Source organism: Mastigoproctus giganteus, chromosome 11 (assembly GCF_048544385.1).
Source record: "Mastigoproctus giganteus isolate SK-2022 chromosome 11, ASM4854438v1, whole genome shotgun sequence".
Taxonomy (NCBI): Eukaryota; Metazoa; Arthropoda; class Arachnida; order Uropygi; family Thelyphonidae; genus Mastigoproctus; species Mastigoproctus giganteus.
Window position 1 is genome coordinate 162,326,544 of NC_143585.1, and position 14,215 is coordinate 162,340,758.

General features: G+C 38.6%; 1 protein-coding gene across 2 annotated transcripts in view; it reads left to right on the forward strand.

Moving 5' to 3' along the window:
• The window catches only part of LOC150078544 (UV-stimulated scaffold protein A-like), a 418,082-nt gene that overhangs the window by 302,986 nt on the left and 100,881 nt on the right, over positions 1 to 14,215 (forward strand). The gene's annotated exons all lie outside the window — the stretch shown is intronic.

Consider the following 14,215-nt stretch of genomic DNA (forward strand, 5'->3'; position numbering starts at 1 on the left):
TGGCTAAGCTTATTTAATTTTTTAAAGCAGTTTCCTCTACTGAGGGTGATAATCTTGCTAAAAAAATGTGATCACATTTATTGTTAGTTGATCTTGTTAGACACATTCTTAAATATATGCACGCGCCCATATTGTTATCACCATTTCTGTCTATCCACGTGTTAAAAACTTAATTCCCAATTAATTTGAAATATAAAACTTTATTTTCATGAAGTTTTATATTTTGGTCTTTTTTGAAAGATTTGTTAAACAATCTCAAATTTCATTAAAACCAGACATACAAATCTAGCAAATATAAAGCATTTAGGGCGTAAGCCTCAAGCTATGGAAAAGTCTAGACTATGTATATATAGTCTAGACTATATTGCATCACTCAGGTACCTACCCACCCACCGAAGAAGGGCCAAATAGCCTGAAACGGTGCCGTCTGGGTGGTGGTATCCATCTGAGAATAAGTAACATTAGTCTTCTCCTCAGGTGAAGCGTTATTTATTCGAAGTAGTGCAATATCATGGCAACTCGTTGTGAAGGTATTCACAATATGAGGTATAACTTAAAATGATGCCGCTTTGGTAATATTCTGTTCATTCAGATTTGGCTATGTATTATTGATGCTTTCGCACTATACTTATACATAATCTAGCAAATATTATTTCCTTTTTTTCATATCATATAGGTTATCCATGTACCATGTACTGTAGCTGAAGCAGTGAATATTCAATATTCTGTTTGGTTCTAATGACAATATGAGCAGAAACAAAATGTTCTCAATTTATGCATAAAGATTTTTTTTTCTTTTTTAATCGAGAACTCTCTTTGCTTCTGTTGATGCTGGTAGGAAAGGGGTGGACCACTTTGGTATATGAATGGTATAACTATTGATGATCCTGTATGCTGATGATAAATTGAATAAATATTTGCATCTACATTTATCTGTGAAGAAGTTTTTGGGATCTGCACCAAGTTATAACTGGGAACTAAATGATTTTGTAAATCATTTAGTTCCCAGAAGAAGTGGAATGAATACTGAGAATGAAGTGGAAGAGAAATTATTGAAACCAAAAGTAAATAAGGCATTGCAGTTGATGGAATCTATCCAAAAGAAGCAGCAAAATCAGAAAGCAAACCTTTGGCCATAATTATGAAAGCATCCATGGATTCAGTGGCGGTACCTATGGATTGGGAATGTGTCTCATATTCACGATGGGAATCAAAGGGTGTAATGAGTAATTTCAGACCTGTAAGCCAGACTTCTGTTCCAGGGAAAATAATGGAGTTGGTGGCTAAATTTTGGGATTATGTGAACAGGAATAGTTAAACCAAAATCACAGCATGGGAATATTTTGTCTGAGCAGTCTGATTAGGTACTGTGATGCAGTAGCTAATCAGACTGGATGCAAAAAATAATTTTGGCATCATACTCAAAAGTTTTGCTGCAATCTAGGTAGATTGCAGCAAAACTTTTGAGAATGCTCCACATGAAAGACTGCTACTGCAGCCTTTCATGTGGAGAATTCTCAAATTGTAGCAGTGTGGCTTTAGGGGCAAATCACTGCTATGGATAAAGGGATGGTTCAGTGGCAGCAGACAGGAGTGACTATAAATAGCATAGCTGCCAATTCTCTGGATTTTATACCACAGAATTCTTATTTTTTTTTAACTCACTTTGACCCTTCTCTGTCTCACTGTTGAGGTGGAGTAAGGGCCAAACAAATAGTTTCTCCATTTTGCAAAAAAATTAGTTTTTCTCCATTTTTTTTCTTTTTGCAAAAAAATTTTTTTCTTAATTTTGCAAATTTCTGCTTTTTATCAGAAAATAGACAGTCAGATGTGCTGTAGTAGTCTGTTTTTGCAAAATATAAACAATCAATAATGTTTTTATGTTGTGTGCATTAATTTCACAGTACTTCTATAGTAAGTGGAGCTGCAATGTATTGGCTGCGTAGCTGTGTTAAAATGTGCTCCCAGTTTTATTAAAATTTGGTGGTTTAAAGTATAATAAACAGGAAATAAATGCTAGCATAAGGAAGATGAGGTGAAGATGATTCAGACTTATTTTATTTTGGTGTCATAAATATTTAGGCCCTAAGATTAGGATTAATCTTAGAGGATTTTTTCTAAGAGTGCAGGAAACTATATGGCAGTTATGCTATTTAAAGAGGTTTAAAAATTGAAATATAGGAGTGAATATTGTAAAATGTAAGGGATGTATTCATTGGGGATTGAGACTGGGAGAATGAGCATGAAAATATGACTAAGAAAATGAAAAATTGTTGTAAGCTAAATGGTTTGGGAGAAAATAATATTTTAAATATATTCGAAAATAATTAATTGAAAATAACAGATATTAGAAAATGAACTGGGAGGAAGAAGGATACTAATAGTGCCACCTCATAAATAAATTCATTGACTCAAGATATAAATAGTGAAAAACTAATGAAAATCTGTGCCTATTAATAGGAGAGACTGTTTTTAAAGGGATGGGTTACACTTGAAAAGAAGGATTGCAAGAATATTTGCTGATGCTATCAAGGCAGTGATAGGTGGGTCAAAAAAACTGCTAGCTTGGAGGGATACACAGACTAATAGTTTTTAACCAGAGCTGCAGACAGAGTTGAAAGTGATCCTTGCATTGCCACCATTGATACATACAGCAGCCAGGAAAGCAAGGTGTCTGGGATTTTGAGCCCTTCTGTGGGTATCATGGAACAAATGAATACATGGGCTGTGTTAGGGTAACTAAGGGTAAGAACACGTGCATGTATACTTGCATGTACACTAATGCTAGGGGCATCGTAAATAAATTTGATGAATTTGAAGTACTGATTAAGTCATCAAATGCAGACATTGTAGGAATAGCGGAGACATGGTTTCCCTCAGACATAATTGATGCTGATTTTGAATATGGCTAGTACAATGTATATAGGAAGCACAGACAGGAGAGGTGAAGAGGTTATGCTCTTTGTAAAGAAGAATATTAAATTTAAGACAGTGCATCCAGTTGACTTGGGTGATGAGTGTAATGAAGAATCAGTATGGTGATATATAAGCATTGGAAAACAAAATTGAGAGTAAGGGTGTGTTACAGGCCTAATGATTGTGATGAGTATTCCAAACAACTATACAGGAAAATAGAATGGGACAAGCAAATCAGAATGTGTCATAATGGGGGATTTAGCTTTCAGGATGTTGACCGGAATTACATACTCACACACACAGAATTTGGTCACTCACACAAAAGTTGTGTGTGTGTGTCACTCATGCACAAGACTTTTGTGTATGAGTGATTGTTTGGTTGACTGTTTTCTCGCATGTTAGAGAGGTAACAAGAGGAAGCAATACTCTTGAGCCGGTTATCACAGCGATTCTTTGTGCATTAAGAATCTCAGGTAAAAGATCTACTGAGTGGCAGCAATCACACTGTACTGATGTAGAATTTAATTAAAGACAAAAGCCTTTCCCTTTACCCTTCCCTATTAGGAAGGGTAAAGGCTTTTGCTTTCATAAGGGTAATTACAGAGATCGCAGACACTGATGATGTTACCAACAGTAAATTCTAAATGGAAAGTAATCAGAGAAGCTACTAGGCTTTTCATACCAATGAAGAAATACCTTAGTGGATCTCAGTTGAACTAATGAGACACATGGCAGACAAGAAAAGTGCATGGGATGCATATAAATTATCATGTAACAGAAGCCTGTGGTAGATATAAATTAGTCTGTAATCAAGTTACAAAGGAGGTTAGGCAAACTAAGGCAGATTATGAGAAATCTCTGGCAAAGAATGCAAAGAAAAGTAAAGTGGCAAAGAATTATATGCTCATATTAAGAGTAGAAGGAAGGGGTTGAATCACATCGGATAACTTGATGTCTATAGGTTAACTGTTGATGATCCTTTAGCATTAGTAGAGGCATATGATGCAAGAAAGCAAGCTTATTCAGCATCAGCCAAAAAAAAAAAAAAAAATACACCACTCCCATTTCACCCCTCCGTTCGCTCGAAATACCTGTCCAGTTGAGCTTTAAATTTGTTTAGGCTATCAACTTCAACAACAAGTGATGTAAGTCGGTTCCACCAACCAACCACCCGCTGGCCAAAGGCAAATTTCCGCATATCTATCCGACATCCGTCCTTCCTCAATTTGAATTTATGCCCTCTGAGGTGATTATTCTAAGCAAGATGAAGAATCCCATTCGCATTGAGCATGCTCAAACCATTCAAAGCCTTATACACCTCTATCAGATCACCTCGCCGGTGCCTAGTCTCCAGACTCTGTAATTTGCAAAACTTAAGCCTTTCTTCGTATGAGCAACCCTTTGTTCCATTCACTAATCTTGTTGCCCTTCTCTGTACCCATTCCAGCAACTCTACATCCTTCTTGAAATGAGGCCTCCAGACCTGTATACAGTACTCAAGATGTGGCCTAACCATTGCCTTATACAAGGGAATAATCACCTCCTTATCCCTGCTAGAAAAATTCCTGTATATCATTGACAAGACACCATGCGCTACTCTTGCAGCTCGTCTGCACTGCTCAGAGAACTTCATATCTGCCTGCACAATTACCCCCAGGTCCTTTTCATTCTCCACCATTGTCAGTGTAGTACCGCAGAGTTGATGCGTTGCTCTGGGGTTACTGTTTTCCATATGTAGTACTTTACATTTGTCAATGTTAAACTTCATTTGCCACCTCTCAGCCCATCTGTTCAACCTTTCCAGATACTGTTGCAGCAGCATAGCGTCAGTAGTATCCTTAACAACCCTGCCAACCTTTGTATCATCTGCAAACTTGGACATTAAACTTGATATCCCATCATCAATATCATTCATAAACACCGAAAACAACAACGGACCCAACACTGAACCCTGAGGAACTCCACTGATAACATTAGTCCACGCTGAGCAGTGTCCATTGATTACCACTCTCTGTCTTCTGCCACTCAATCAGGCGCCTCCGTAGCCAGGTGGGAAGGAGCAGCAGTGCGTAGCACACGCTTCTTGATTAGACCGGGGTTCGAGCCCGTCACCACCAAATACGGAGGATGCGGAAAGGTCAGGGAATGACCACCGCATATCCCAGAGCAATATGGCCTTAGTTGCTAATGCTCCTAAAAACCAAATAACAACAACAACCACTCAATCATCCCCTTATCCATAGCAGCAATTTGCCTCAAATGCCACACTGCTCCAATTTGTGCAGCAGTCTTCCATGTGCAACAGTATCAAAAGCCTTTCTAAGATCCAAATATATAATATCAAAGTTATTCCCTGCATCCAGTTCTTTTGTGACTACATCATAGTATCCAATCAAATTGGTCAGGCAAGACCTGCCCTTAACAAAACCATGCTGCGTCTGAGCTATAACTGAATTCTTGTCTAGATGATCCTGCAGTGCTTCTTTAACCAGTGCCTCCATTAATTTACCTGGAACAGAAGTTAAACTAACAGGTCTATAATTACTTGTGTCAGCCTTTGATCCTCCTTTGTGAATTGGGGTTACATTTGCACATCTCCAGTCTATGGGTACCTCCCCTGAGTCCAAAGAAGCTATCATAATTATGGCTAGCGGTTTGCTTACTTCCTCTGCTGCCTCCTTTAATATAACTGGATAGATCCCATCCACCCCAGGTGCCTTTTTTATGTTTATCCTCAACAATCTCTCCTCCACTTTCCTCTCAGTTATTACAAAATCATCCAGCTCACTGCCAATGTTTACTTTACCTACATCATTCTCCTTCCTGAATAACTCCTCATGCGTGAATGTAGATGCAAAATACTCGTTTAGATTGTTAGCCACCTGAGCAGGATCCTCAACTGTTGAACCATCAATATCCAGTGGACCAATCTGATTCATCCCTTTCCTTCTTGAGTTTAAATAGGTAAAGAACTCTTTTCTGTTTTTCTTTGCATCCTTTGCCAAGGATTTTTTGTAGTCTGCCTTTGCCTGCCTAATCTCCTTTGTGACTTGGTTACAGACCAACTTATATCTATCATAGGCTTCCATGTCACCCATTAATTTGTATGTATCCCATGCATTTTTCTTCTCTGCCACATGTCTCATTAGTTAATCTGACAACCATTTAGGCCTAAACCTTGAACAACATTTCTTAGTTGGTATGTAAAACCTGGTAGCCTCCAAGATTATTTCCTTGAATGCTTCCCATTTTGAGTTTGCTGCTGGTAACATCATCAGTTGGTACCACTGTATAGAATTTAAATACTGTCTCAGACCATCATAGTCGCCTTTACGAAAACAAAAACCCTTCCCTTTACCTCTGATGGTAGTTACCTCCTTGAGTAACTCCCACTTCAGCACACTGTGATCACTGCAACCTAGTGGTTCATTTATCTGCAGATTCCTGCGCAGGTTATGGATAAATTGAATAGGTATTTTCATGTACATTCACACATGAGGGAATCTTCAGGGAAGGGGAGGCCAGAAGTTTATAAAACTGTAATGAGGAGCTAAATGACTGTGATAATCTAAAGGAAAGTGGAGGAGAAATTGTTGAGGATGGATGTAAAAAAAGCACCTTGGGTGGATGGAATCTATCAAATTATATTAAGGGAGGCAGTAAAGGAGGTAAGCAAATGCTTAGCCATAATTATGAGCCTATCCTTGGATTCACTGTTGTTTTGTATATTTATCAATGATATTGATGAAGGTATATCAGGCTTAATGTTGAAGTTTGCAGATGATACAAAGGTTGGCAGGTTTGTTAGTGACAGTAATGGCAGTGTGCTACTGCAATAGGATCTAGATAACTTGGGCAGATGGGCTAAGAAGTGGCAACTGAAGTTTAACCTTGACAAATGCAAAGTACTGCCTATGGGTAGAAGTAACCCCAGAGAAACGTACCAACTGTGTGGTACTACACTTAAGGTTGTAGAAAATGAAAAAGACCTGGGAGTAATTGTGCAGTCAGATATGAAGTTTTCTGAGCAGTGCAGCCAGACTGCCAGGGCAGGTCATGGGGTTTTGTCAATGATATATAGGAATTATGCTAGCAGGGAGAAGGATGTGATTGTCCCTCTGTATAAGGCAATGGACAGGCCACTCCTTGAGCACTGCGTACAGGGAGGCCTCATTTTAGGAAGGATGTAGATTTACTTGAGCGTGTACAGAGAAGGGCAACAAGATTGGTGAGGGGAATGAATGGATCCTCTTACCAAGAGAGGCTTTAGTTCTGAAAATTGCAGTGGCTGGAGACTAGGCACCTGCGCGGTGATCTGATTGAGGTATATAAGGCCTTGAATGGGTTGAGCACGCTGAATTCTGATGGGATCCTTCCACTTGTTCAGATTACGAACCTAAGGGGGCATAAATTCAAATTAAGAAAAGACAGATGTAGAATAGAATACAAAATGCAGAAATTTGCCTTTAGCCAGTGGGTAGTTAATTGCTGGAACAAACTTCCATCTGTCGTTGTGGAAGTTGATAGGTTGAATAAATTTAAGGAGGAACTGGACAGGCATTTGGAGGCAATGGTGTGATTTTTTTTTTTTTTTTTTTTTTTTGGCTGATGCTGTATAAGCTGCACTTCTTTCTTGCATCACATGCCACTACTACTACTACTAACCAATCTGATAGGTTACTATGATGCAGTGACCATGGAATTGGATGCAAAAAATAATTTTGACATCATATACCTGGATTTCTGGAAGGCTTTTGATGCTGTTGCACATAAAAGAACTGCTGTACAAACTGGAGCAATGTGGCATTAAGGGCAAGATACTGCTATGGATAAAGAGATGGATGGCTAAGTGAAAGAAGACAGAGTGGTCAACAATGTGCACTGCTCTTCATGGACTGATGTTAATAGTGGAGTTCCTCAGGTTTCAGTGCTGCGTCCATTGTTGTTTTCAATATTTATGAATGATATTGATGAAAGCTTAATGTCTAAGTTTGAAGATGATACAAAGGTTGGCATGGTGGTTACCAACAGTCATCAGGGAGAGCTACTGCAACAAGAGCTAGGAAAATTTGTTTGATGCACTGAGAAATGTCAATCAAAGTTTAAAATTGACAAATGCAAAGTACGTACAGGTAGCAGTAACCTCACAGTAACTTATGAATTGTGGGTACTACACTCAGTGTAGTAGAGAATGAAAAAGAATTGGGGGAAATTGTGCATTTCAGACATGAAATTCTCTGGGCAGTGCAGACATGCTGCCAGGACAGCTCATGGGATTTTGTCAATAATATACAGAAACTTTACTAGCAGGGATAAGGAGGTGATTATTGCTTTGTATAAGGCCATGGTTTTGCCACATCTTTAGTACTGCATATGGGTATAGAGGCCTGACTTTAGGAAGGATATAAATCTGCTGGAATGGGTGCAGAGAAGGGCAACCAGATTGGTGAATGGAACAAAAGGGTGCTCTTACCTTAAGTTGCTTAAAGTCTAGATTGGATTGAGTAAGCTGAATGTTAATGGTATTCTTTCACTTGCTGAGACTATGCACATGAAAAGGCATAAATTGAAGTTGAGGAAGGATGGTTGTAAAATAGATGTGCTGAAGTTTGCCTTCGGCCTGCGGGGTGGTTGATTGTTGGAAGAGGAAGTGGGTGGGTTGAATAAATTCAAGGGAGAACTACACAAATTCTTGCAGGGTGAACTTTTTTTATTGCATCGTTTGCCGATATTGCTGCTACTACTACTTTTGAATAAAAATATGTATCCCAATAAGAAATAAAGGCATTGTATAATAAATCACTATTTAAACGTTTAAGGTTTAATATTCAGTTTTGAAAAATGCATAAATTTGTATCAGAAAATAGGTTAACAAAGTGGTAGCCATTTTATTGAAGATAAGTTGAAATTTAGAAAGATAATTATCTAATTAAATACTAAGAAATCAATAGAACTTCATAAATACTATATAGCTAGGTAGGTCTGGTGCAGAGCATCCAAGGGATATTTTAAAGTTTAAAGAAATATTAAGTAGTGGGAGAGATATAAATTTGTTTTTCCCTATACGAAAATATTAGTGTCCATTTTCGTGAATAGATGAAAGAATAAGGAAGATGGCAGTGTTGCCACCTGAATATCAAGTTCACAGTGAATAAAGTAGTATTACCAGAGATATTTGAGTTAACTGCCATTAACTTAAATATCTTTGCAGAAATATTTGAACTTTGGGTAACACCAGCATTAGTGGAGAAGTTAGAAGACAGAGAGCCATCTACCATCATCCACAGTGAGCAAGCAGAGAGAGAAAACTGGATACCCAATTACAAAAGACAGTTGGCAAACCATAAGATAGAAGCTTATTTAAAAGACCTTTATAACAAACGCGATCAAAAGCCTTTGAAATGTTAAGAGCAACTGCTTGAGTCTGACCAAACTTTTCCATTTAATTTGTCCATATATGGGGTAACATAAGCCAGAATATCCCCAGTGGATCGACACTGACGGAATCTATACTGGCGAATGTTGATCAGATGGAAGGTTTCTAGATAGCAGTTAATTGATTTCTCCATTACTTAAGAAAGAGTAGAGGTAATTGCAATGGAATGATAATTGGATGGGATGGATGTCACCCTTTTTTGGGAACTGGCTGGATATGAGCAAATTTCCAAGCAGAAAGAAAAACACCTTTGGAATAAGAAAGTGAAAAAAGGTGGCAAAGAACAGGAGTAAGTTCAGGAGTGCAGAGGTTTTGAGAACAAGTGAAGAAATACCATCAGGACCTGGAGCTTTATTAACATCAAGATTTGTCAAAATTCTGACATCCTTTTGATGGAAGATCACAGGAGGCATTTAATGGAGCTTGCTGGGAATGGTAGGAGGTGTTTTACCAAGATGATTAATACATGAGTTGGAAATAAAATGGGATGCTAGCAGGTCAGCTTTATCCTTAGCTGAAGTGACAATAGAACTGTCTGGTTTTGACAGAGCTGGGAGTAGAGATGGGCAAAAGATGCAGACAGTACCTTTGGCTATAGACCATAATGCTTGACTTCCATATGTGCAACAAGCAAGTTTTCTACTCTTAGCCTGGGCGCCTCTGTAGCCAGGTGGGAAGGAGCAGCAGTGCGTAGCACACGCTTCTTGATTAGACTGGAGTTCGAGCCTGTCAGCACCAAATACGGAGGATGCGAAAAGACCAGGGAATTACCACCGCATATCCCCGGAGCAATATGGCCTTAGTTGCTAATGCTCCTAAAAACCAAATAACAAACAAACAATATTCTTAGCGTGTTCAAAATTTAGTTTGAAATGTTAACACCACTGAAATGACAACTCCTAGATGTCATTTCTTCCAATGGTTTCTCTCTTCTGACTGATGGAAATATCCCAACTAGAATGGGAGAATCCCACAATTCCCTTCTTGACTTTGCAATTGGGGAATGCTCACTAACCTATGCAGTACTGGATTCAACTGTTTCTGAACATCGCACCATCATAATGGTAATTGAAAATGAAGCAGTTGTGGAAGCGATCATGCACACTTACAGAACTGTCACTCCAGGCTCTCTCAATAAACTTTGTTATGACCTCCAGAAGTCTTCGTGGGATGGGGCGCTTGCTACAGATTATCCTGAAATTGCAATCAACTTCTTCTTTGAGCATATCCTAAATAGTTACGAAAAATGCACATCATATATCAGGAACCCAGGGAATAAAAAGACCACTAGGCGAAGATGGAAATTATGCCCATTCATCTCAAACAAAATTTGTAACATGCTAAAGAAAAGGGACAAACTTGCAAGAATTGCTAGAGCAACATGAAAGGAGGCAGATAAAAACAAATACACAATGTACAGAAACAAAGCCACCAACAGTATTCGTTCGGAGAAAAGGAAATATTATAGTTTCCAACTTAAAGGCATCATTACAAGCAAGGAAAAGTGAATAGTCTTGGACAAGCTGCTACTTGGAAGGAAATCGAAATCACAGAGCTATGTTGGAGATGTAGTTGAGAACAAGGTACTGATTTCAGATGACCGGGAAAAATTCGCAGCCTTCTGTAATCACTTTATCTCAAGTGTGAATAACCTCTTCAAAGACAAATTTTATAACTTTTTAAAGACAATCTGTCAAGCACTCAATGAGGAGCTCTTTTTTTCTCGCTCCGCTCTCAGATCAAGAGATTTTAGAAGACATCAGTTAAAAGTAAAGGAAGCCTCTGTCTTTGATGAAATATCTCCTGCTCTTCTGAAGAAGGTCCTTAACTCAATTCTAACCACCAAATATATTTACAGTCTTTCCTTTCAATTTGGTAAGTTCCCATCTCAATTAAAAAAACAGTCATTGTTCTTGTTCTTAAGGGGAAACACTGCAACTCTATCAACAGTTTTCGTCCAATAGCTCTACTCTCAGTTTTTGCAAAATTATTCAAAATAATTCTTCATGGCAGACTCATGGGCTTCCTGGAAGTCAATCAGCTTATCCTTCAACAACAGTACGCTTATCCTTCAAAAAGATCTACTGACCTGGCAGTTGTTGAGTTCTGCAATTGTTGAGTTCTGAGCAGAACTAACTATGCAATAGCATTGTTTCTAGACCTGTCTAAAGCTTTTGACTGCATAAATCATAAAATTCTACTCAACAAGCTCAACAATCTTGGCTTGAGAGGAAAAATTAACCTTCTCCTTGAAGACTACCTTACTGATCGGCCATTTGTCATCAAAACAAACCAGTCTTTTTCAGATATTTCTTATTTCTCTAGGGGAGTACCTCAAGGCTCACTTCTCAGACCTATCCTGTTTGTTCTTCACATTAATGAATTTCTTTCTCTTCTTCCATCTTCCCACCTAGTAGCATATGCCGATGACATTTCCATTCTGATCACTGATAAAGACCCTAACCAGCTTCAACTCAAAATCTCTGCCTTGCTCTCTGTAATGCATAGTTGGCTTCAAAAGAATCAGCATATAATAAACCCAGAAAAATCCAAATATATGGTGTTTAGGACGAAAAATAATCCATTAAATATTGATTTCGAAATAACATACAAAGGAAAACAACTCGAAAGGGTGAATCATACCAAGTTTCTAGGAATCTGGCTATATGATAAGCTGAGTTGGGACAAACAAATGATCACCTTATGAAAGAAGACTTTGTCACTAGTAGGAATACATGCCCAAGCATCTGCTGGGTGCCTTGTCAATCGATGTGTTCAGTCAATATTAGGCCTTCCCTAGAATGCATCAGTGACTTTGAGATATAAGGAAGCAAGACTCTCAAGTATCTACCAACTGCTACAAAAAGTTGAGGCGGTCTTTGTCTACAATGCTTTGAAAACATCAAACTTTCCTCCACTCTTCAGATCCTCTTTTATAACAATAGAAGAAGAAATAACATATAATTTAAGAAATGACGCAAATCTAAAGGTTCTGCTTTTTAGAAAAGCCATAGGTCAGAAAAATATAAATTACAGAGGTGCAAAAACCTGGAATAATCTTCGTGAAAATATCAAAAATGCCATTTCACTACTAGGTGGTAGATGATTCTCATCAACCGGTGCAATACCAGCACTTTGCTTATTGGAGGCTTGAAGTGGTGGAACCCATGTTTAGTCTTAAGAGCTAAGTTCTGGTCAACCCTTCCCCATCTCTTTCATCATGCAGTATGACTGATGACTTTTGAGGTTAGGATGAACATCATGGCGAGATCCAATCTTCTTTACATTTCGAGGGTACAGCTCTTAAATGGTATTTGCAGGCCGGCCGCTAGTTAGCACACTGGAGCTAACATATTGGTAACTCTTTAGGTGGCTTCCGGATCAGGTAATGTATAATCTATGACGTTGTAGAGCGGATATCATCTTTTAAGGGCACAAAAAGTGATATAGTTGTACACGTTGGCACTAATGATATTAAGAGTAGGAGACCAGGGGGAAATTACTTAACAAGTACAGGTCACTGTTGAAAAAAAGCCGTGAATTAGGGTTGAATTTGAAAGTGTCTGCAATTCTGCCCAGACACGATAGGAGGGAGTATATGATGAGAGCCCTGTCGATCAATTCGGCCCTGGAAAGATTGTGCAAGGCTCAAGGGGTAGAATTTTTTTCAGCCTGGTCTGTACTTGTTAAAAGGAGAGACTGCTTCTACAGGGATGGGATACACTTAAATAGAAAGGGTGCAAGAATGTTTGCTGATGCTATCGAGGCAGTATTAGGTGGGTCGGAAAACTGCTAGATTGGGGGGATACAAGAACTAATAGATTAACAGTAGCCACTGGCAGAGGGGAAAGTGATTCTTGCACTGCTCCTATTGGAATGAACAGCAGCTTGGAAAATAAGATGCAGGATATTTCAGAGACTGCTGGGAGTCAATGGGGTACAAGTAAACACATGGGTTGTGTTAGGGTAGCTAAGAAAAAGAACAGGTGCATGTATATTTGCGTGTAGACCAATGCTAGGAGTTTGGTAAATAAATTTGATGAATTTGAGGTATTTCTCAAAGAATCAAAGTCAGATATTGTCGGGATATCAGAGATGTGGTGTCACACAGATGTAAGTAATGCAGAACTGGAATTTGAGGGGTACAACGTCTACAGAAAGGATAGACAGGTTAGGAAGGGAGGAGGGGTTATGCTATTAGTTAAGAAACACATAAAATCCAAGAAGTGAAGCCAGTGGACATCGCTGGACAGTGCAGTGTCGAGTTAGTTTGGTGTGACATAAGCATTGGGAGATCAAAATTGAGAGTAGGAGTGTGCTATAGGCCTAATGATTCTGATGAGTATAATAAGAAACTGTACAGGGAAATAGAGTGGGCCAGTAAATCAGAGAGTCTTGCGATGGGGGATTTTAATTTCCCAGATATTGACTGGAATTTGTCTGTTGGTCACTCACATACTAGCAAGGCTTTAGTGGATTTATTGGATGATTGTTTTCTAAATCAACATGTTCGGGAGGCAACTAGAGGGAGTAATACTCTTGATTTGATTATCAGTAGCGATTCTTCATGCATTAAGAATCTGCAGATACAGGAACCACTAAGTGGTAGTGATCACAGTGTGCTGAAGAGGGATTTACTTAAGGAGGTAACTACCATCAGGGGTAAAGGGATGGGTTATTGCTTTTGTAAAGGCGACTATGATGGTCTGAGACAGTATCTAAATTCTATACAGTGGGACCAACTGATTATGTTACCAACAGCAAACTCTAAATGGGAAGCATTCAAAGAATTTATCTTGGAAGCTACTAGGCTTTACATACCAACTAAGAAATATTGTTCAAGATTCAGGCCTAAATGAATGT